The 24925-nt window shown below is 32.9% G+C and overlaps 2 pseudogenes; one reads left to right on the forward strand and one right to left on the reverse strand.

The window, feature by feature from the left end:
- Nucleotides 1-401: 401 nt before the first annotated feature.
- On the reverse strand, nt 402-7984 carry LOC118050003 (DNA mismatch repair protein MSH6-like; annotated as a pseudogene).
- A 12093-nt stretch (nt 7985-20077) lies between these two features.
- On the forward strand, nt 20078-24858 carry LOC118049992 (histidine kinase CKI1-like; annotated as a pseudogene).
- The last annotated feature ends 67 nt before the right edge of the window (nt 24859-24925 follow it).

Raw genomic sequence — 24925 nt, forward strand, 5'->3', positions numbered from 1 at the left:
GTTTTAGCAAGTCTGTTAATGCTAAAAGTTCGGAGTGGTCGATTAAGCTCCTTATTATACATATTTTATTATTCTATCAATTTATATCATGTGTTGTCAAGATAATAAATCATTTGTTTTAGTAAGTTCATTAATCCTAAAGTTTGCAATCATCATTGAACTCATTATTATACATATCTTATTATACTATAGATTTATCCGAGTCAGCGTATCTCGACCAAACTTTAATTGCTTATTTATAGGAAAGATTTGATGTACTTGGTGCTCTATTACATACAAGATTTGTTTTTTTTAAAAAAAAAAAAATAGTAGTGTATGTATTTGCGAAAAATAAATTACATAAAATTAATATTTGTTAATTTTCTACTATTTTATCAAGAATTAATTATCAAAACACAAATCGAATTTTCTTACGTATTGAGAATAAAAAAAAATATGGCAATTAAAGGTATGAGATGCAGCAATTACTCACACGTGGACGCAGTAGATACTGCATTGAATGGAAATGAAAGCATAGATGTCTTTTACCCAGTAGAATCTCGTTTTTTATTCTTGATTCCGACGCTTTGCCTGATTTTCTAACAACCTCGATAATCAATATTGTACTAGTTGAAAAATGAGTTTTATTTTTTTTTTATTTAATTTTTATGATGTTATTTCGATTTTACTGTAAAAGCTTTATAAACTTTGGCACTTTACTCACAATCACAAACATCCTCCTATACATCATCGATTCAGCCACGTCTATAAACTGGGACAGTCATAGGGACCGTGACCCTTTCTATTAAAAGAAATGCTTCAAAATTACCAAGAAAACTCACCAGCACCAATGCAGTTTCTGAAAGCTCTGTCAAAAATGTACTCTGGACTGCCATAATATGATCTTTTGCACCCATTCTGACAAAGATGCGGTTAACAGGAGACAACTCGAAGCTTTCAGCAGGGGCATCAACTCCAATCTATGAAAAAAAATCAAAGATGGAGAATGTGGATGGTTACCAGGCAAAACATATATTTTAAAGGATAGATAATTTACCTGGGCCAGAATCACAGACAGCCAAACAAACTCGCCGAAGAAGAGTAGATTTTCCACCAATGTTAGGACCACTAAGAAGGATAAAGCCGGCACAACCAGAACCCCCAATACTAATGTCATTTGGGACAAATGCACCCTTTCCCAAAGAGTCGCTCCTAAGAACAGGGCGTCCTCATAGTTTTGCAGAAAGGCATGGTACTTCACTTGACAGTGATGAACCTACGATGGTTGGACGACAGGCAGGTCCTTCATAATAGTCACTTGCAATTGCCAGATTGATCAAAACATCCAGTTCTGCATCATGTGTGACTAGTTTCAGTCAAGAAATAATGAATTGAAATCATACCATGACAATAGTTTCATCCCACAAAGGAGTGGGAGCGCCTGCGTGTTTGAATAAAGTTGGTGCACAAACCTGCAGTTGCAGAAACTAATTGTCTCCACTTGTCATGGTACTAGCATAAAAGCACAATTAACCTCTGCAAAATGCTCTTCAATGCCGACTCCTTATCAGATTCAACCTGTGAGAGCTCTCCTAAGAACTTCTTTATACTTGGAGTCCAATACCTGTAGAAGCCCTGCATGTCCCAGGCAGCATGTAGAACAAGAATTTAAACAAGATAGCGACAAGGAAAACCAAATTTCCTAAGACCAGTAAGCAATTTGCTATAGTCAAAGTTAAGATCCCAGCCACAATGTTTCCTTGTCCAACAGAAAAGGGAACCAGTTAACATAGATTGTAGTTTGTAATAAATAAATGTAAAACCAGGTCGTTCTTATACATACATACACCATCATTCTCATTCACACTCTTTGACACCTAATCACATATTTGGAACCTGCCAGCTTTTATGGGCATGCTAGCTGATACTGACCCTATCTATTTATATTATAAACCATGTTTCCAAGGCCTTTTCTTTAAATATTTCACATGACCGTGATAAAAATTAGGCAAAAGAAACACAATTCATTTGCTTATGTTCGCATATGTGTTCACAATGTTTGTTAATGCATTCTACCACAACAGTATTTGCATCACCCCATGACAGATGGTGATAACTTTCCAAATGTTTTTAACAATAGAATCAACAAATTAGATGATGTTACACCTGTCACAATGATTAATTGGCCAAACACTAGCTATTTTTTCAAGAAAGTGTCATATACCAAACATTCAATATGCATCACTTACCTTTTTGGATGAACGCAGCTCATAATCTTGAGGAATACTACCACGCAGATGTTCAGGAACTTCTAACACGTACGCCTCTTTTCCAACTGTGACATAAGTAATCTGTAAAATAGGTCATGTAATGAGAGAACATGTTATTTACTAAAACAAATTAAGAGCAGACTAATATTTCTGGAGAGGATCTTACTGATGTGTCCCCTAGTAATTTCTGTTGTTCCTTCAGGTGTCTAGCCAAACTAGATTCAACCTCTTTAACTTTTTCACAAGCAGAATCATACTCCACATGGACACCTTCATGAGGTATTATACGTCCAGAATTGTTGGCTTCTGCCCAATCAAAGGCACTCTTAAAATGTTTGAGAATTGGAAGGGATGCCTGGAAGATCTTTACCTACAATTACATAACAAAATAAGATGCCAAACTACAATCTTATAAAAACATTGAAAGAACAACAAACTGAAAAGTACCAGGTGTTAATAAATGATGCAACCGTCCAGACTCCACATTTTCCAAAATGACGGCAAGCGAAGAACATGCTTGGGCCACTAATTCACAGCCACGTGGAGCGGATATAAACTCCTGAAGCTGCTTCTTTGCTGCATCCTCGTATAAAACTACTTTATTTGCACTTCTTCCATCAGCTTCGCTGTTTTTCAATAAAAATAATGCACAAGAAACATATTTACATGAAGCTCAGTACTTGCATAATGCTAGAAAAATACATTTGATGCATGCTTAATTCCTTCTTATCCTTCCCTGGTAGAAAATATGCGTGCAAGCAGCTGCTTAATGTCTGGATGGGTAAATTCAACTATCATGGGTAAATTTACCCCTAAAAGTTAGCTATGATATCAGAATGCAAACTCAAACAGCAATTAGCTGGTTAGAGAACGAAAAATATAAAATAAATGCAACTATCAGGCAGAAAATTGAAGAGATCAAAATATTCAGCTCAAAAATAAAACTTGAAAAATTATGAGAGCACTTAATCATATGGAGAAAAGCACTCTATACTCCTTGGACTTCGAAAACCAAAAGATATAAACTTTGAAAGTATAAACTTTGAAGGGACCATTTCAAAACAGTCCTGCCCTTCTGCAATTTTGCTAGAAGTGGCTGCTCTCAAGCCTTGAAGCTGCAACATCATAGCTGCAAGCCCGAGATTTCAAGTTTTGCTAACAACAATGAAGACCTTAAGAAATCACTACCAGAAAATCAATAAATACCAACGGAAATACCGAGGGAATATTTCCGTCGGTAAATTTCCGAGGGATTTTACCGACGAAAATATTTCCGAGAGATTTTACCGACTAAAAGATTCCCTCGGTATATACCGAGGGAATTACCGTGGAAAAAAAAATAAAGCAAAGCAAAAAAAAAAAAAGATGACGTGTCATTTTTACCGACGGAAAAATTCCGTCGATAATTCCGTCGGTAAATCCGTTGGTAAACTGTGAACACTGTTCATCATGTCAATTACAAAGGGAATTACCGACGGAATTTTTCCGTCGGTATTTTACAGAGAGCTCCAGAACTGTTCATCTTCCAATTGCACTGTTAATTGTTTTACTTTACGGACAAAATCACCGACGGATTGAAAATACGTCGGCGTGTTTTGGCGGTTTTCTGAAAAAATTCAATTGATTTAAAATTTTCATTTAAATATTACAGACGGAATCACCGACGGATTGAAAAATCATCGGTAATTTTTGGCGGTTTCTAAAAACTTTTTACGAAATTAAAAATTTAAATTAAATATTACCGACGGAATTACCGACAGAATAATTAAAAAATATTAATATTCAATTATCTGTCAGTAAATCCGTCGGTAACGCGCCCCAATAAAAAACCTGAATCCGCTTATTTCACAAGAGACAGACTCATTTCTTTTTCTTCTTCTTCTTCTACTACTACTTCTACTTCTTCTTCTTCTTCTTCTACTACTTCTTCTTCTTCTTCTTCACTATATGTAAAAAACATTAATATCTATTTCTTTCTCTTCTTTTCTCTCCTCATCTCCTTCTCTTTTCCTCCATGCTCGGGTATGTCTTCTTCTTCCTTCTTCTTCCTTCTTCTTTTATCCTCTTAGTTTTTTTTAATTAATATGCTTCACGAATTTTTTTTTCCTTAGCTTTACTTGCAAGTATATTAAGGTAAGATCTTTCTTTTTTCTTATTTTTTCATGATTTTTCACTATATTTTTTTTTATTTAATTTTAATTGATTTTGTTCTTAATAATTGTATAAATGTTGTTGTGAGTTTTTTTTTTTTCATATGAGATCAATTTTTAGTTGATTTATTTATAGGATTTTTAAATTTTTAGCAATTGCGACTTCATTTTTTTCATATGAATTTTTTAGTTGAATTAATTTTTTTGTTTTATTTATTTGTTACAAATTTGTTTGAGTTGATTTTCTTATTCTTTTTTCCAAGCATTTTGAGTATATATTATACAATGTTGATTTATGTTAATTTAATTATTTTATAATTTTATAAAATAATTTTTTTTAAAATGTTTTTCAAATAATTACCGACGGATTTACCGACGGAAATTTCCGTCGGTAAATCCATTGGTAAATCCATCGGCAATAAAAAAAAAATTACCGACGCGTCTATTCCGCCAGTAAATCCGTCGGTAATATCCGACGGACAAAAAATTACCGACAAACGATTCACCGACAAAAATTCTCCGTCGGTGATTTAGTCGGTAAATTAATTACCGATGGAATATGTGTCTTACGCCGACGGAAAAAATCCGTCGGTAAAACTGTTAAATCTTGTAGTGAATCCATTTTTTTGAAAAACGTGGAACAAGAAAATGGAAAGAGAAAAGGCAATGAAGCATGCCAATGATAGTAGCCCCATATTTATTTGGGAATCAAAACAGTAATACTGTTTTAGGTTTTTCATTAATACACAGCCCGTTAATTTTCAAATGGAAAAACTGGCATATGATAGCTAATTGACACTTTCCTCAAAATAAATCATCAATCCATAAACTGTAACTTTTAGTTCAAGAATTAGAGGCGTTGGAATTGTTCACCGAGGTCTAAAATTCCAATTATATATATATATATATATATATAAAGTTCACCCAGCAAAAACATCTCATGCTAGAAAATGAATACCTGCTGGAAACTTACCCGCAGACTTGCTACAGCATCCCAGCGATCTTTAACTAATTCCAAATGGTATAATGGTCTTGCTAGCCATGTTTGCAGCAACCTCTTTCCAAATGCCGTCACACAATGATTCGATTGTGCATACAGCGTCCTTCATAGATAACAAAATACCAAAAACAATTTTCAGGAGAGAAAAATTTTTGGCATATTCAAGAGCATATGACCCGCTTACCTTGAAGCGTATACATTTCTGCTGTTCTAAAAAATCTCAATGTTCTCCAGGGCAGCAGCATCGAGAATCATGTATGATTTCTTAGCAACCTCACAGAAATCAGAGCAAGGAAGGGAATCAAATTTCGCAAATCTAAGCAATGTCTCATCCAAAAATGTCTGTTTTAGATAATAGAGAGCGCCTCCAAGAGCTGAGAGAGCAAGGCTTTCATAAAACTCTGACAAAATGTTGGGCAGGTAGCTTGGCCTATATTCTCCAACATTAAGGTTAGTTGTATCCAAATCTGTTTTATCTGTTTTATTTAAGGGTCCAGAAGCTAAAAGATCACCAATATGCTTGTAGATAGTTTTGACTTCCTGAACAGTTTTCTTCGCGTCCCAGAATTCTGAGAGGGAAGCCAACTCATTGACCAAGGGATTTCTAGTATGTCTCACCATTACTCTCTCAGTTTCGGTGCTAAGCATTTTAGCAGGTTTTACAATTTCTACTGCCCTCAGCTCATATAATAGACAGCGCAATGAACTGCATTCAGCATCATCTCCAAACTTGAAAAGGGAATTGACAATAAAAGATATTAGCAAAACAGATGACACAATGGAATTATCAACAAAGCCTCAAAAAACAATCTCATCAACTAATACACCATAGAATCTGATAAAAATCAACAAACCTGTCCAAGAATGATTCTGCTAGTAGTGATATCAACAACACAAACACCAAAAATGCGCTCCAGACCTTGGTTTCCCAAACTCTGGTGACTTGCAGTCACTGCCATTAAATAAGAAGCATCAGGATTTGCAGAAAGCAACTCCCCCTCAGATAGTGTTCCTTTTGTAATCACCGCGCATATTTCACGTTTTACAACCTAACCAAATAGGAAATAATTGTCGAAACTTGGGATGAAAGAAACTAACAAGAGAATGCCGTAAAAAAATTTATTAAGACAAGTAATCCAACATGTGATTAGTGTTAACATCTAGCCTAAGTTTCAAGTGATTTTTTAATCTGATTTAAACATGGTCCTAAAATGACTGCAGGTTGATCATCAACAAATAACAGAGCAATCCGCTCAATCAAATGCAGAATAACAGTGGAAGCTGAAATTCCCAGGTAAAAACTGAAATCATTTCAGGAACGTGAAATAAATTCAGACCTTGTCTTTAGAACCTTTCTCTTTGCGACGAAGCTCTAACTGTTCAGGTGTTTCTGTCTGCTCTACAACAAGAACTCGATAACCCTGCTCTTCAAGGCAGCTTGTTAAATTTCATTGGAGAAACAAATGAGGCTAAATAAAATAAAATAAAAAAGGAGAAAATAAGTACAGGCCAACCTTTCTAGCCAATTTCTCCACATTCAAAGAGAAGTTCTTCTCTGGAAAGCCACAGTGAGGTTGTTCTCCCTAAGCATCGAAGAAGGAATCATATAATAACTTGAGTCAAAATCCAAAGAAACAAATAAATTCCAAAATATGTAACCATGAATAGAAGACAAATGCCTCAGGCCAATTTTGATGCCTTCTGATTAAATGATTGCATTGAGAAAGAGTCAACAAAAACAGCAGAGTCCAAAAGATAGTATTCATGATCGTTAGCACTTAATGAATCCTACCTTCATTTATTGCAAATCTAGTTCTTTAGCTCCTACGTGGGCATCCATTTCAAAGAGCTCGTAAAATTTGCCCATCTGCACCAGCAGAAATGATATAATTATTATTAGGCAGAACCTAGTAAAGAGAGATTTGATGAATGTATGAAATCCATCTGACTTATGTACATACCTTGAAAAACAAAACCTTATCCATGTGCTTTGACTTAAACTCCCACCATTGTCTCTCCACATAACAAACAATGAAATTCAAGAAGACAGCTCCTTAAATAGTTTCAAACCAATCAGTGTATGAAAGCCCCTCCCTGGCCACCTGTTAAACTCTTTGCAAACTCAGCGGGCAAGTATAGAGTCCTGGGATCATAATCTACATCTCCAGGACGCCTTCTCTTTGCATCCCTGCGTTCTCTGTTACAGAATCAAGGCAAGTAGCAATCAAGGGTGATGCTTCATTCAAAACAACAAACAGTTGGAGCTTCATCAACTATTTACTGTGTTCTTTATTTATTTACTTAATTATTTTGCTGGGTTGACCTCACTACATCAAGATGTACATCAGTGGGCCTAAAACATGAGATTCACATGCGTGAGAGGGGTTAAAAATGAAAATAACGCAGGCAAACAATGTACTGAAAGAAGTGCATGGTTTCTCCATTCTCTTCAAAATGATGTACGATCATAGGTATGCATGAAGACTAGAGCATATGGACCACATTGTTGCAATAAGAACTTACCGTCCAGGAAATGGAAACTTTTCAGCTTCACGCGTGCTAAATCTCTCTGATGCATCAGTCATCAAGGCATTTTCAAAGCCATTAAAAACTCCATCTGCAGTAAAACATGCACAAATTCAACAACAGCGATGCGTGACCTAATTGTCATTTTTTCCCTTCTTATGGGAATGTAAAACCTTGTTATAGCTCCTTTGTTCAAAAATTTTATAGAAGCAAACATTTATTGTAGCGAACTAATTATCCTTGGGCAGTAACCGTGATCATAGCATAAATGAAGATGCTACTGCAGAGACAAGCATATCCAGATAGAAACTACAAATAAAAGGAAGCCCTTTGAATCATAAAGAAACTCTCACGTAATGTCTAACGAGTCAGTATTTCCAGCCTGTCCACCAATAACCATTTTGTTATTGACTTCAGTACGTCTTTTTAGGATTTTCTAAATAAAATGTGATGAATCCATGTCATAAATTTCTTCCAACAACCCTCCTTATCTCAAACAAATAGAGAAGGAAAAACAATTACTTGCTCTCCTTGTTCTTTACAGGATCCACAAATGAAACCCTGACTCCTCCCGTGGACTGTAATAATAATAATAATAATTTGGAATGTCGCTGGCGGGGATTTAATGAGATTCCCGGCAAGTGCTCTCGATCTTCGTTAATTGGGCGATCATTGATTGCGGTCGTTGGGCGATCATTGATTGCGGGCGATGGGCGCTTAAAGCTTACTTTCTTCGCTGCACTTCTAGAGTTCACTGAGAATGGGAGAATGTTTTTTTAAAATAACTTTTAGTTTTAAAAAAAAAATAATTTTTAAAATAAATGAATTAAAAATTATTAAAAATATATAGAAATATCTTTTTAATATTTTTTTAAAAACATTTAACAGCAGAAAAAAAGTTACGGGAACCACGTGCTTGGAATATGTTACTCTTTGTTTGCATTAAAGTCAAGCCTTTACTACGCTCACTACTAAGAGGTTGTCAACCATGCATGTTAATAATGATGTTTAAAAAATGAAAAAATAAAGAAAATTTGGGTTATTGATTGATAGATTCATTTCTAGCTGTTTAAATGCCTAGTCACTTTGATTAAATCCACACGTTTTCTCAATTAAATTTATTAATATTTTTTTGAAAAAAATTGTGAAAAGGGAAAAAAAATAATTAGTTTGATGTTTAAGATTTTTACTGCATGATTTTACTTGTAAAAACTTTATGACATGTTTTCTCAATTAAAATTTTTTATTTAAAGGACACATGGTGGCATGCGGTTAATTTGACAAGAACGAAGAACGTAACACCATTTGTAGTAGTTTTAGATTCATTTGTTTGTGTTTTTTAAAAAATTAATTTTAATTTTTTATCTATTTTAAAATAATTTTTTAAATTATTTTGATATATTAATATTAAAAATAATAGCAGTCGTGCTTTGCCACGGAGCTACTCGCAGTGGTTCAAAAGACAGGGAAGATGAGGAGGAAGTGGAAAACGAGCGCGGGGAGAGCAAGTGTGTGGTAGCTCTCTGCCCGGGTCTCGTATGCTTTAATTATTCTTCTCCTGATTGTAGTCTCGGTTGTTCTTATAGTAAAGTTCCATTTCGACACCGTTTGGCATTGCGTTCCAAACGGTATTTTATCTAAATTTAAAAAAAAAAAAAAATTATTAAAATTGAGTTCGGTTTTGTACTTTTTGGATCATTTTGATGTGCTGATGTCAAAAATGATTTTTAAAAAATAAAAAAAACATCATTGGCATGTATTTCGGCACGAAAAGCTATTTGAAAAGCAACCGCTACCACACTGCCAAACACGCTCTCTTATGCCACACTCCTCTCCACTCTATTATCTTCACAAAAAATTGTCACTGAATGTTCTAGCTCAGATCTACCCGTAGTTGCTGACTGGTGAATATTTGTTACTATTATATTGCCATTCATCTTTATCCTCGAGGACCTTGACAGTGTATCAGCTTGTTTGTGTTATATTTTTTTTTTTTTTTGTTATTTGTTCTTGAGATTTATCATGAACTACTAGTGTATAGTATATAAATTAGCCCCATTTTTCTTTGTAGCAGGTGTTTGTTTGATTTCCGTATTGATGCAGCATAGGAACAATGTAGTTTAGTTATATGTTTGTAATCTATTATGCATAGAATTTTGTTACTATTTAGATAGATTTTTAGGATTTTGTTAATTTATTATTAAAACTAGTATTTATTATGATTATTATTATTAGTTTAGGACATTAAGGTTTCTTTTGTGTCTATATAAACACCATATCCTTTGTAAAATACAGAAAACATTTATTATGAATTAAAATTTCAGAAGTGATTATGTTTCTTCTGTGTATTTGAACCCTGTCCTATAGGGTTTTCTTCCAACTCATTCGCCCTCTTCTATAGGGTTTCTTTACTCTTTCTCTAATTTTCTGGAAACTCTAGTTTTTTGTACCTTTGACTACCCTTCCCTATATCACATATGCCATGCTTTATTCTAACTGTTTTTTTTTTCTCTGTTTTTGGGAGTGATGGGAGGTGTTTTGACTTAAATTCGTGGTCGACATTGGTGTGTATGGATGTTTAGCATAATCCCATCATTTTTTTTTTTTATTTAAGTGGGTGTCCGAGCCAGCTTGCGCACACCACGACTAATCCCACGACTCACTGAACATCCTGCAAACCCAATGAGCATGTAAGGCACCGCGGGGGTGACAGGCGTGTACAGTAAGATTTGAACTCAGAATGCAGAGGAAGGGAACAAGTCTCTTCAACCGCTGGGTCAAGCATCATTAACTGAACCATATGATGTTTTAGTAGACATTTATTTGCGGGGAGTTAATTGCTTGCAGATGACTGGTTGTTGAAGCTATCAACATTTCTTTCCAGAACTTCCTTGCTGAAATTTTGACAATTGTTCTTCATTCTTCTTCTTCAGGATAAAAACGGCAATTTGTTTCCCCTTTGGAATGTTATTGTTCCTGTTGTTTTATGTTTCGTTGTTGTCGCACCCGACATTGCAGTGACCCTAAAAATAATTCTCAATTATAAAAATAAAAAAATAAAAAAAAAAAAAAAAAACAAATTTCCGGCATCTTGTTCTTTTAGAAAAAAAAAAAAAAAAAACCTTATTTTAAAAAGTCTTCACCTAATATTATGGTTACTAGGAACCCTAACTAGTCAACAGAGATTTTATGGTTCGGGACTGGTTACGTAAAAGGAAAGATATTATCACCCCTTAAACGTTTTACCTAAGGCAGACTGCATTGCCGATTTTGTCTTAAATTGCTAAATGTTTATTAGTTTATACTATGATAATTTGCTTATAATATTTCTGACTCTGGCGCTAATGAATATTCAACTACGGATAATTTCAACTCTGGTGTTGGTAAACATTACGTAGCTATAAAATAAATTTAGATCAATTTTTTTTTATTCCTGACTCTAACGCTAATGAATAAAAAAAATTATTTTGTTACGCATTCATATATTGTTTATTTTTTTATGTAGCTAAATAAAAACAATTAAATCAATATTTTTATTCATAACTCTAGCGTCAGTGAATAAACCAATAAAATAAATTTTATTTTTCATGCTTGCACATATTTTTTCTATTTTTTTTATTTTTTTTTATTGGACCCAACTCAGCCCATGAGGGTTGGGCTGGGCCTAGCTAGCCTAGCCAAGTCCTTGATTTATACGAATTCTTTTATCTTATTATTTATTAATATTTTAAATACAACATGGTATGAGATTATTTAGATTATTAGAGAAGACTAGATTATAAAGCAAGATTTGATAAGTAATTATCAAACAATTAGAACTTACTTATCGATGCAATTTTATTTTTTTTTAATTCGTTTCATTAATTCTTTGAATTGCTTCCATATATAGGTGCCCGTGCAATTAGTGCAGATAGGGAGGTTGGTGACTTGGTGGTAAAGCTTTGCATGGCTAGATGAATAAAATATGCGAGGACGTGAAAGATTTCTAAGCTTTCAGGGAGGTTGTTTGTCTTGAGAAATTATTTTTTAAATTTTGTTTTGTTTTTATTTATTATTAAAAAAAATTGATCAATGAAAAATATTTTCCGGTAAAAAAAAAAAAATTGGTTTGATTTTCAAAAAAATGTTTTATTTTTATTTTAGACAGAAATACTTTCTAGAAGTTGTGAAAAATTTAGAAATATCATATTATTTATTGATTATATTAAATTTGGTCCTCAAATTTTTAATTGCTATATATTTTGTTTGAATTTTTTTTTTTTCAATTTCATCCCTTAAAATTTGATTTAATTTGATTTTTATATTAACTTTGGTTCTTATTTTTATGATTGTTATTTGTTTTTCTCTTCTTAATTTTTTAATTGAAATTTTTTATCTATCAAATTTGATCATCATTATTTTGATTGTTACTTATTTTATTTAAAATAATTTATGAAATTATAATTTTTATTATTTTAATTTCATCATCTTTTAATTTTTTTTTATCTATTAGATTTGATCTTTATTATTTTAATTATTATTTATTTTATTTAAGATAATTTATGAAATTAGATTTTTGTCAATTTTATTCTCATTTATTTTTTAAATTTATAGGATTTGTTTCTTATTATTTTAATAATCTTGAAAAAAAAAATCATAAGTTGTTTTCCGGTTTATTTTTCATAACATAACTAAATGGTAAAAAATATTTTTCAATTTATTTTCCATGACATTACCAAACATCAAAAAATAATTTATTTTCTTAAAAATTTACTTTTAAAAAGAATTCTTTTTCAAAAAAAAATTACTTTTCTACAAACAAATAGGACTCGTTTGTATTTTCTTTCCGTTACCGCTGCAAAGAAAGTTCAAAATTGTATATCTTGTGCTTGTAAATTGGGAAGGAAGCATCACTGTCTTGCTAAGATTTTCTTTGTTTCTCCGTTATCATCTCGCTCATAACTCGTTAATCCACAAGTTAACTTATTAAATTCATAAAAAATAATTAATTTAAAAATTATTTAATTTAAAAAAAAAACATAAAAAATAAACAAAGTTAACTTTAGTTATGAAATCGAAATAAAATAAAAAAAAATATGAAACTCATTTTTTAACTCGTTCAATATTGAATAATGAAAAAAAATCAATTAGAAAAACTGATAAAAAAATCAACTCAAGTCAACCTAAATTAACTTATTAAACTTATAATTTAGGTAATTAAATCAAGATAAATTCATAAAAAAAAAAAATTATGAAACCCACTTCAAATAAATCTATTGTTAAAGGATTTACTAAAAACAAATGATTTATTTTCATGATAACACGTGATATAAATTCATAGAATAATAAGATATATATATATATATATATATATATATATATATATATATATATATAGTGAGTTCAATTGAAATAAAAGTTATTGGGGTTAGTACCCCTATTATTGTAGAAAGTAAAAAATAGTGAGTTCAATTGAATAAAAGTTATTGGGCTTAGTACCCCTAGTATTGCAGAAAGTAACCTCTGGAGCTTATAGTTCTCCCATGAGCAAGAAAAAACGAAAATAAATTACAAGTTAATTATTTTATTCAATTATTTTGTATGTATATTTAGCTTTTTTTTCAAATCAATTCATGTAGAGATTGTTGTTTTCTGGAGCCAACATGGTGATTCTATCCTAAAATTTGTCAACAAAGCGATAATTAATACCTTGTCATATATAACTTAAATTTTTTTATTTCAATCAGCTGTTTTTTTGAATGATTAGTCCATAGCTAAAATTATCGAAATTCTCATTACTTACCTAGTATTTTTTTTTTTTTGAAAAATAAACTTTTCCTTATAAATATATGGAAAAAAAAAAACCTGGAAGGGTATTTCAACTTTCAATATACTCTAAAATATTTCTCAATATTTGTCTACATAAGTGTCAAATCTTTCCTTGATAGATATATTTCTACCTTAATGAGCTAAAGCAATATATTTAGAAGAAGAAAAAAAACACAAACAGAGAGTGACGTTTTCTGCTTCAAACGAGGAAGACATTGAAAGAGAGTTAGAGTTTAACATGGGATTTTGTGTCCGTTTTTATCCCTTTTTTTTTGGTGCAGTCAAAGCATGTCCGCTACTTCTCTCTCAAAACTAATATCTTTCTCTATGTTTTTTTTTGTACTGTTTTCCTTATGTTTTTTCGTCTATATGTGGAGTACGTAGTCAATCTTCTATGTCCCTTTATATATATATATATTATATATATATATATATATATATATATATATATATATATATATATATATTATATATAATGATTGAATCATCTATATATGTTCATAGAAGACTTAAAATTAAGGATAGTTGAGATTTTTATAACACTATTTGAAGTACGTAAATATTCTTCTTTAATTATTTTTATTAATGATTTTATTACTTCAGAAAACCATGTTTATGTATATTTACATGGAGAAAAATATTCAAAGATTTTTTCATTAGTTTTTAAGAATAATATTCCAAGTTATTCCTAAAAGAATACTCAGTTAATTTCTAGAGAGCTTTGTTCCTATAGGGTTGAATAAAAAAATATGGTGTTCCTTCTTTTTTGTTTGTTTGGAGAGGAGCAATAGAATGAGAAAGAAAAGATAAAAAGAAAATCAAGCATATACCCTTTTTTTTGTCTTAATTAAAAACAAGTATTTTGTTATTAATTTCTTGAATTTCTTTAATTATCAATACATATGTGTAAATTTTTTATGATTTTTAAATCTCCTCTGCCATGTTAAATTATAATAAAAGTGTTTCTGGGCACGCGCGCGCGCGTGTATATATATATATATAATTCATCTGTTTTGATATATGATGAATGGTGTAGATAAGATGATCAATTCTTTATTAAGTCAAAAGTTAATTTTTATTTTCTTTATATAGTTGAAGGTATACAAATAATTTTATATAACTAATTTTCTGCATCGACTAGTATTTACTTAATTAACATATACTATAATTTAATTTAAATTTTACAGAAAACCATATCTTAAAAATATTAATTATAAAAAACATATTTTATAATTTTTATTATAGCTACTATTTTTTTCAAAACTATATAACAATAAAAATCATTATAAGACCAAATACACACTTACATAAGAAAGATTATTGAATACATAGGGTGGCAAGGGTTGCCGATAACGTATGATGACTTAGATTTCTCTCTCAAGAATTATTGGGCTCTTTTATGTCAGCTATTTAAAGTTTTCAAATAATTAAAATTCTTCTGTTCTTGTATCATTAAAGTGGTCGTTCAAGGTAAAGTATATGGTAGAATTCTCACACAAGTACAAACGTGTTGCAAAAATATTCCACTTGATCATTAATTAGTTCGTGCATGCAAAGTTCTGCTCTGCTTTACATGATCCGGTCACAATAATTAATAATTTTAAGAAAAATTATACTTGGCAATTTACTCACCAAATCATTGCATTTAATACCCAAATCACAAAATATGATTTATATTGGGCAAGAGTCTCTAAAATAAGTAATAACGATCCCCTTTTCTAAAAAAAAAATAGATAAAGAAAAATACTTTATAAACATCACAATATCATTACTTAACTCTTTATTTTTTACTTTACTTAATATCATCACAATATCAAAAAAAACAAGGATTTTTTTTTCATCATCCATGAAAACCATAAAAAATCAAATCAATAATATCTCCGCTTAACTAGATTGATTATCATCATTAATTTTTTTATGTTTTTAATGTATTAATATCAAAAAATATTTTTTTTTCATTTTGATGTATTTTATAATAAAAAAATATTTTAAAAGATAATCGCTACCATATTTTTCTAACGTTATATAAGTCTTAAAACACTAACTACAAGGGGAAAATATATTTTTTTCTTGTTTTTTCTTCATTGAAAATGAGGATTTAGAAGTAAAATGATTTAATAAGAAAGAAAGTAGAAATGTTAATTACCATGTATATTTGAATATCAACCAGATATGATTTACATACAGTTTTTTATGAAAAATATATATATTCTTCTAATTATGAATGATGATAATCAATCTAGTTAAGCGGAGATATTATTGATATTTGATTTTTTATGGTTTTCATGGATGAGGAAAAAAAAAAAATCGTTGTTTTTTCATCACTAAACAATGATGAAAAAACATGGCTGGCATACACTTCTCCTGATTGGAGCTTCAAATGTTACTCTTTTTCATTTGAAGTTTAACCCAATTTTGTTTGTTGTTTGCTTGACTAAAAAAAAAATCTTATTTATGTTGTTCTTTCAAATGGTTAAGTTTGAGCATTGATTTCAGGATGTAAATAGTCCTCTGTATTAGGAGGTTAATTTTTCTTCTTCATAATATTTAACTAAGTTTATCATGTCAAGGTAAAAGGGTTCACTAATGGTGTTAAAATAAGTATAATATAAACTCAATATGGACTTAAATGCTTATATCTAAGAAAAATTAATATTAACATGTCTTATCTTTTTATTTTATTAATCCTTAATACCTTGCTTGTTAAATGATTAATCTAGATTTGTATTGTATAACACTTAGTACATTAAATGCTTGATCCTTCATAGTCTTCAGCCGACATCGTTATTATGAGAGGAACTTGATTTGTTGTCAACATAAACATCATGAATACCTGATAAAATTTATAAGTATGGTATTACGTAAATAAGATGATTAATATAATCATGTTGATAATTTGTAAAGAGTTTATACTTTACTTATCTTTAATACTATTAGTGGATCCTCTAATCTTAATATTTGTTTTATTATTATTGTTTAATCCTCATATTAATCTTACATCTCAAAGTCCTCTTTAACTTATCATCACCATCATCCTTATTGTTTTTGTTGTTGATGTTATATAGTTAATCTCCTTATAGTTCGACCACGGTTTTATTGGGTTATTTATTACTTTGACACTCTTGCACTTGAAATAAGATATCAACTATTTAATCGTATCACTAAACAATGATGAATACACTTCTCCTGATTGGAGGTTCAGATGTCACTCCTTTTCATTTGAAGTTTAACCCAATTTTGTGTGTTGTTTGCTTGGCTAAAAAAAAATCTTATTTATGGTGTTCTTTCAAATGGTTGAGTTTGAGCATTGATTTCAGGATGTAAATAGTCCTCTATATTAGGAGTTTAATTTTTGTCTCACTTGCTATGTTCCCCGTATCTTCCCCTATATTGTCTGGTTGAAACACTCCTAATCAACAATTTCAGAAAATTCATTCTTTTCTAAAGCTTAACCAGCACAAAATTTGCTACACAGCTTTCAACTTGCAAATTATAGTATCTTATCATGTCAATACTTAATGTAGTCTATACTGTTTATTGTTGATGCCAAGTTTTTAATTTGGGAGACTAACTAGGAGAGCTAGGATTAGACACTGTAGCACTCAAAAGCAAAGCTTCAAAGTGTAGCAATCCTGCACTTCAAGAAGCAAAGCAAAGTGTCCCCTATTCAGAGTGTTAGTGAGTGTCGAGATTTATGTTTGCTTTGATAATTTGATATCCAGCTCGTTACAATGGGGGTGATTACTTGTTTTGGAGGGTTCAGGTTCAGGACCTCACCTTGAACATGATGATGATGCCTTCCATTTCTAGGGAGATACGAACCTGACGTGACAAATCTTAGCATCGTGGGAAAAAATGGCGACTTGAGTATCAATATGAAGTCAATTCATGTAAACTCTTTCGATGAACGTGAATTACATCCAGATTAACGGATTTTATACAGTGTAGCGAAGCACGCTGAAGATGGCTTTTTTTCTCCCATACCTGAAGCAATTCCATTAATGCATACTCTGAAATCTCAATGAAAACACAGTATTGAACTTTTTTTTTAATTAAATGTAAGAATTATATAGATCAAAAATAAGCTGTAAGCCAGCAGTATATAATTACAGACATCAGCAACTCTTGCTTAACAGAAAGGATAACAACCCAAAAGACTTGTGTTGAGGAACAGATTCCCCAGATCAAGCAATCCAACCATACCAAGAGGGAACACATTCCCTGTAGAAACTAAAGCAAGGCATCTTGCAGAACATAAATATAATTCAAAAAGCGTGTGCAGGGGAATAGCCTCCCCAGACAGGCACACTAAAAGCAAACAATCCAGTATACCAGCCTAACTACTCAAACAGTGATGAGACAGGCTCCTTTAGGACACAGCAAAGCAAGCAATGTGCCTTCCAACAAGAACAGTCAATGTCAACCAGCAATCGCAACTCCAGCAAAACCAGCCAGCAGCTAGCCTAGCGCAAAATCTTCAAACCAAGCAGGAGGCCATCCAGTATCGAACTTTATTGTGTCAAAGCATGGAGGCAAGGCTAGTGGAGGCCTGCAATAAAATCGTCAAAACTCTGGCATCTGATCACACCATACATTTAGAGTCAACAATCTCAGACGAAAGCACTCAATCAAACAAAGCATCGGCCCTCAATCATACCAGAAAGCAGTGCGGCTCAAGTGAAATGTTTGCAAGCCCATAACAAAACAGAGTAGACCAACTGATGATCTCTGAGTTTAGCATCATGAAGCACCTCCGGAGGATCAACAACTAAATATGTCGCAAGTAAATATATCAAACTCATCACTGAATATCTGAATGCTGCATAAAGGACTCAATCCAAAATATCTCATCCAGGCAAGCCATTGAGTATACTTTGCAAAAAGTAAATCAAGTATTTGTTCAGAAAATGAGGTCCTCTGTTTAACAGTAAAGCTGATAATAATTAGACCACACAAAACCAATAACCACCAGTTGCTGCATGAGCATACTAGTCCAAATTTACCTCGCTGATTCCTTTGTAAGAACCACATCAATAATTTATCAGATCCAATACTTGATCGTCATCAATCAAACCAAGTAACGTCACAAATCAATCCTAGAGATCAATCGAAATTAATACCAAAACAAGAGGGTAACGGAATTTGCATTCAACACCAAACGCCCAACTCGAATTTCAAGGCACTTCTGGACCAAATTAGAACTGCTTAAAACAAGTTTTGTGGAAAAGTAATAGCCCCGGCCTGTTGGTATATGTCTTTGTTACGCTGTTCAGCCTGAAATTAAACTCCACAAAGTTGTCAGATCAGCAAACTAATCGCAGTTAAAAGGTCAGACAATAAAATAGCAAGCTGGGGGTTAAATTTTACCTCTGGTGAATCAAATGTCATAACGAGTGTGATCAGAACCTTGGACTCCAATGCTAGCTGGCCGCCCTTAAAAAATTTTACTTTAAGTATAACATCATAGCAGTATGACATTCCACAACCAGACATCCGAAACAATTCAATTATTTGCCTCAGAAACTTTAGATTATATGATTCAATAGTGATTACAGCTGTGGCCTCAATCTTGAAAACTAACTTCTGCAGCAAAAATGGTACATGGTTCAGATATTTGTTGTAGTCTAGTTGAGTAGCTTTCATTCCCTTAATTTTCTATCATCTCCTCCAATTATTTGCATGCCTCTTCAGATCTACCCTGACTTGTAAGCCCTCCAATGAAAACAGTACAGGAGTTATCATCAGGGCAAAAGCCTTTCTTACTCATCTCATCCCAAACTGCATGACCCATTTATTAGCAGCAGCAGCAGCAGCTTCATCTCTATGCAGCTTCATAAATCAAAACTCTGCAACAGCAACATCACGGGAGAAACAGCAGCAGCATCACCACCAAAGCAGCATCAGCAGCGGCATCACAGCATCCTCTAACCAAGTCTTGATCAATTGTAGGAAAATACTCCAACAGCTACTACACTCATAATGGCAAACCCACCATACATGGAAATTACAGCCTGAAAGCAAATCAGAGACAAATCAGCCTCCATGACCAAGAAATCCTACTCAGTGGCCTACTACACTCCAGAATGGCAACCACCATAACATGGAAACTAGCTTGGATGCAAATCAGAGACAAATCAGCCTCCATAATGAAGAAATCCTGTAACTATAGAAACAAATACAACTATGGAAAGTCAATAGTTACTCCTTTTCTTATATATATAGTTACATCCTGCACAAGTTGTATCGTGTGTGCTTATGTCTCATTTTATATATCAATAAGAGAGAATTTCTTCACCACCATCTTCTGCTGCTCTATTCTCTTCTCTTCGTCTGTCATAAATCCAATGAAGCTCAGCTCCTTGATAGCGTCAAGGCCTGTTCTCATCTTCATCATTCTGGTACTACACTCACTCATTTTAATAAAACCACGTACTTGCATGCAAAATTCTCTTATTACTTGTTTGATTTTCAATGTAGCTTATTACTGCATGCCTGAAATATACTGATGAAAATATTTAATTTCTTTGATGATAATCACCTATTCTAAAGTGGGTTTTCATCTAATATTTCTTTAATAATTATTATGTTCCTTTTCTTTTATTCCAATGCAAATGAAATTGCACTCAGGGTTTGTACAAACTTAAATGCAGGCAATTGGAGTTGTGCTACTACCTTGTGTAGTGGTACCATGGTGGTATAATATGATCAAACAGGCGAAGAAACACTTGGATTTCAACGCCCATGTTGTTCAATCTGGATTGTTGTCTGAAATTGAAAACATAGCTAAATTATTGCACCCCTTAAATTCAATCCAGCAATAAATTTAGCAAGAGTTATGAGTTCCTCCATCAAATGGAAGCATACTCTCATCATACGATGTTAAGAATAAGGTTTGTGTCCATACTCAATTCAGTTATTAGTATTTGTAATAATAATATGTTAGGGATAATTTACCATTAAGAGTGCTAAGTTCAGGTTTTTATTTTTTCCTTCCCCTTTTGTCTACAGGTGGCTCCCTCATTGTTTCAAGCATTTGCAGTAATTCCTTTCATATCACAGATTTCATTTATTGGACTGGGAGGTCTTTTCTTCTCATACTATTATGAGGGAAACCAAACGTTTGTTATGTACTCTAACTCTACAGCTTCAAATGCAAGGAACTTTTCTTGGTATAGACAACCTGTAAATTCAAACACGGGAAAAGTATATGGAGATGCAGTTAAATCCTTTCCTTTCATTACGACTAATGCAAGTTGGATTGAGCAAGCATTAAATAGTAGTCAAGGGTATGCATCATTTGAGAATGGATGGAACGGTGCTCAAGATCCTCTATTCCTTAACACGATTAGTTTACAAGGACAAGGAGTCCTCTCTTTAGGGTTTTCGGCTAAAGCATTAACTAGTTTCTTCAACAACGTAGAACTTTATGGTGGGAGCTTGTACTTGGCTACCCAATCTGGGAAAGTTCTTGTAGGAGGACTGCCTAACACTCAAACCGTGATAAAGGAAAATTCAGTGTCTCTGTGCATGACAAAACTGAATGGTGATCAACTTGATCACGTTGGAAATGTTCCATGCATGCCAAACAATGGCAAACTAGAAGATTCAGTATTATACCTTGGGAAAGCAAAGTACAGAGTTTTCTGCTCCCATGCTGAAATTGTGGGAGTGCAATTGGTATGTATCATTCTTAAAAGTATGCATCTTAGCAATAAGTCTCTGAACAAGTTTTTAGTCGAGAACGAGTTACTTTCTGGTCACTTTCCATGCTTTGTTGTAGTATACTGATGTGTTTTCATTTAGAGATCATAAAATTCGAGCCTTTCATATGTGGTTGTCGCTTCAAAATCATTCATGCAAGATTGGCTCATAGATTAATTTGAATTTTATTGATAACTGCTTTTTAAATTCATACAATTTATGGGAATTTGAATTGCAGGTATATGCGTTGGCTTTCCCATACAATGAACTAGCGAGCAGTGTTAACAAGAGCATCAAAATATCCCTCATTCTATTCATAATAATGATCGCTGCGATTTTCATTTCGATTGTTAGTTTCATATTGCTAGTGGTTATGGCTGCAAGAAGGGAAATCCACTTGTGTTCAGCACTAATAAAGCAAATGGAAGCAACGCAGCAAGCAGAACGAAAGAGTATGAATAAAAGTCTTGCATTTGCTAGTGCTAGCCATGACATTCGAGCGGCTTTAGCAGGCATTACTGGTTTGATAGAGATATGCTATGCAGAAGTGCGTGTAGGTTCCGAGTTAGACACAAATTTACGACAAATGGATGGTTGCACAAAGGACCTAATAGGTAAGCTTATATATTGACTAATCTTTTTAGCGCATTAGAATTATAGTTTTTTGTATAGAATCTTCTCTTTAATAATTTAATTTTCTTACCTGTACAGGTTTGTTGAATTCTATTCTTGATACCAGCAAAATTGAAGCCGGCAAAATGCAACTTGAAGAAGAAGAATTTGATTTAGCCAAGCTTCTTGAAGATGCAGTTGATTTGTATCATCCGGTGGGCATGAAAAAAGGTGTAGATGTGGTGTTGGACCCTTATGATGGTTCCATTCTCAAACATTCTCGAGTGAAAGGCGACAGGGGAAAACTAAGGCAAGTCTTGTGCAATTTACTTAGCAATGCTGTTAAGTTTACATTTGAGGGGCATGTATCAGTTCGAGCCTGGACTCAAAAACCCAGTTTAGAGAACAAGATAATCGCTTCCAATCAGAATGATTTGTGGAGATGTTTTTCATGCCTTTTTTCCAACAAAAAAGAATTTAATGAAGTGAAGCAAAAACAAAGCTGTATGGAATTTGTATTTGAGGTGAATGATACAGGTAAAGGAATTCCAAGAGAAAAGCAAAAATCAGTGTTTGAGAATTTTGTTCAAGTCAAAGAAACAGCTCTTGGACAAGGAGGAACTGGCTTAGGACTTGGCATTGTTCAATCTTTGGTACGTACTCAACTTTTGCACAAATTAACTAGTAGTTTTTTTATAGCACATTAAGTACCAAAGCCTATTTAAATCCTCAAGACATGTTCCATTCTTCTTTCTGCTTTTGATTATATTTCTTCGATCAACCTTTGTTAAATAATTTTCACCAGGTGCGTCTAATGGGAGGAGAAATAGGAATCGTGAATAAAGAGATTGGCAAGAAAGGAACTTGCTTCAAGTTTAATGTTTTCCTTGACATATGCGAGATATCTTCAGCAGATATCCAAAATGCTGAAGTTGAGATTAAAGGGGATTCCATGTTTGAGGGTGAACCTAACTATTCGAAGCTGACTATACGAACTCCTTATCGAGGCCTAGTGATTCGCACCCCTAGTCCTAGGCTGTCTATACTTGGTTCTAGTCCCAAGATTGAAGGATCTCATGTTGTTCTGTTGATTCAAAATGAAGAGCGGCTAAGAAGTTCACAGAAATATATAGAGGGTTTGGGGATAAAAGTATCATCTGTGAAGCAATGGAAACATCTTCACTCTACCCTAAAGAAAATAAAAGCCAGGCAGAATGTTTCACCACATAGTTCTTCAGGAAAATCTGATTTGGGATCAAGAAGTGACCATTTTAACTCTAGATCAATGAAGGATGTGCCTTTAAGTTCTATGGATGGGATAGGTCAAAATTCATCCGCAAGTAGAAGTAGTAATCTTACAGGTGCGCCAGGCTTTGTATTGCTTGTGATTGATGCTGGTGCTGGACCATTTCAAGAACTTTATAGAGTCGTTGTTGAATTTAAAAGAGACCTTCATAGCAGTTGCTGCAAGGTTGTTTGGCTGGATAAACCAACTTCACGAAGTATTAATTTGAGAGGCTTTGAACAGAACTTTGATCGATTCCAAGGATGCCATTTTGTTGAAACCATTTCATGGTTCTCGCTTGTATCAAGTGATACGACTTCTACCTGAATTCGGGGGTCATGGACTTATTTCCAAATCAAAGAGAGAAAGTGCAATCCAAGCCACAAATGCTCTTAAAGATCTTGGTTCATCTTCATCAACGCATTCACAAAGAACAAAGTTAAAGGTTCTATCAACTTGTGAAAACTCATTTCAACAAGTGGAATTACAAGCAGAAGGCAGCTCAAAAAATGAAAAAAACAGGAAGAATCCTTTGTTCGATGATCCAAATCATTCTCATGTTAGATCCAAATCAAAACAGTCTCCAACTGAAAGGCTACCAGTTAGATCATCAGAGATCCAAGAAGCACGTGGTAATCTAAGCAAAGACAAATCCTTAAGCGGGTTGAAATTCTTGGTCGCTGATGATAATGAAATATCCCGCAGAGTGACCAGCCACATTCTTAAAGGGCATGGTGCAACTGTTGAGGTTTGTGAAAACGGGGAGGAGGCTTTCCAACTAGTATGCATAGGTCTACACAACCAAAGGGAACATAGTCACTCTATTGTGCTTCCTTATGACTACATATTAATGGACTGCAAGGTAAAGAAAATAAATCTCGTTACTTTCATGTTGTTATCAATTGTTTTCTTCGCTAAAAAATATCTACTTATCTTTTATTTCTTAAAACAACCAACATAACACCCAACATTAAACTTAAAATAGACTAGTAATTAGTTGGTTGACAAGAAGTTTTCTGCAAATCTCACAAAATAAAGCAGTACGCATTGTAGTTGTTTAACCTTCCTCGTGTTTTCCTCCAAACATTATACTGTCAGTTTGCTTTTATTTGAGGATAAAGAGGGGAGAAGGTTATGTAGGCGAATTTTGACAGTTAAATGATTTATTAGTTCTTGCAACTAGATATAAAGGATGGAAGATCATGGGGGAATATGTTTTTCAACTTAAAACTTGATTCATGCAAATAATTTTATCTTATGATAAAGTTTACATTAACCATGTTTTAATATCTTGTGTTCAACAGATGCCAAAAATGGATGGGTGTGAAGCAACAAGACAGATAAGAAAAGAGGAGAAGTTTTATGGCGTTCATATCCCTATCTTAGCTTCTCAGCAGATAACTCAGGAGATGAAGGTAAGAAAGATAGAAGGAGGCTGGAACAGATGGTCGAGTGAATAAAAAAATCAATATGGAACAGCTGGAGGAGACCATCAGAAACACTCAACAAAAAAGAATACATCTTTAATCCCTTTAATGCATCTTCATTGTAATTTTGTATTGCTTCCAAACATTAGATTAATGCATGCATGTAA

The sequence above is a fragment of the Populus alba genome, chromosome 2, assembly GCF_005239225.2.
Source record: "Populus alba chromosome 2, ASM523922v2, whole genome shotgun sequence".
NCBI classification, from domain to species: Eukaryota; Viridiplantae; Streptophyta; class Magnoliopsida; order Malpighiales; family Salicaceae; genus Populus; species Populus alba.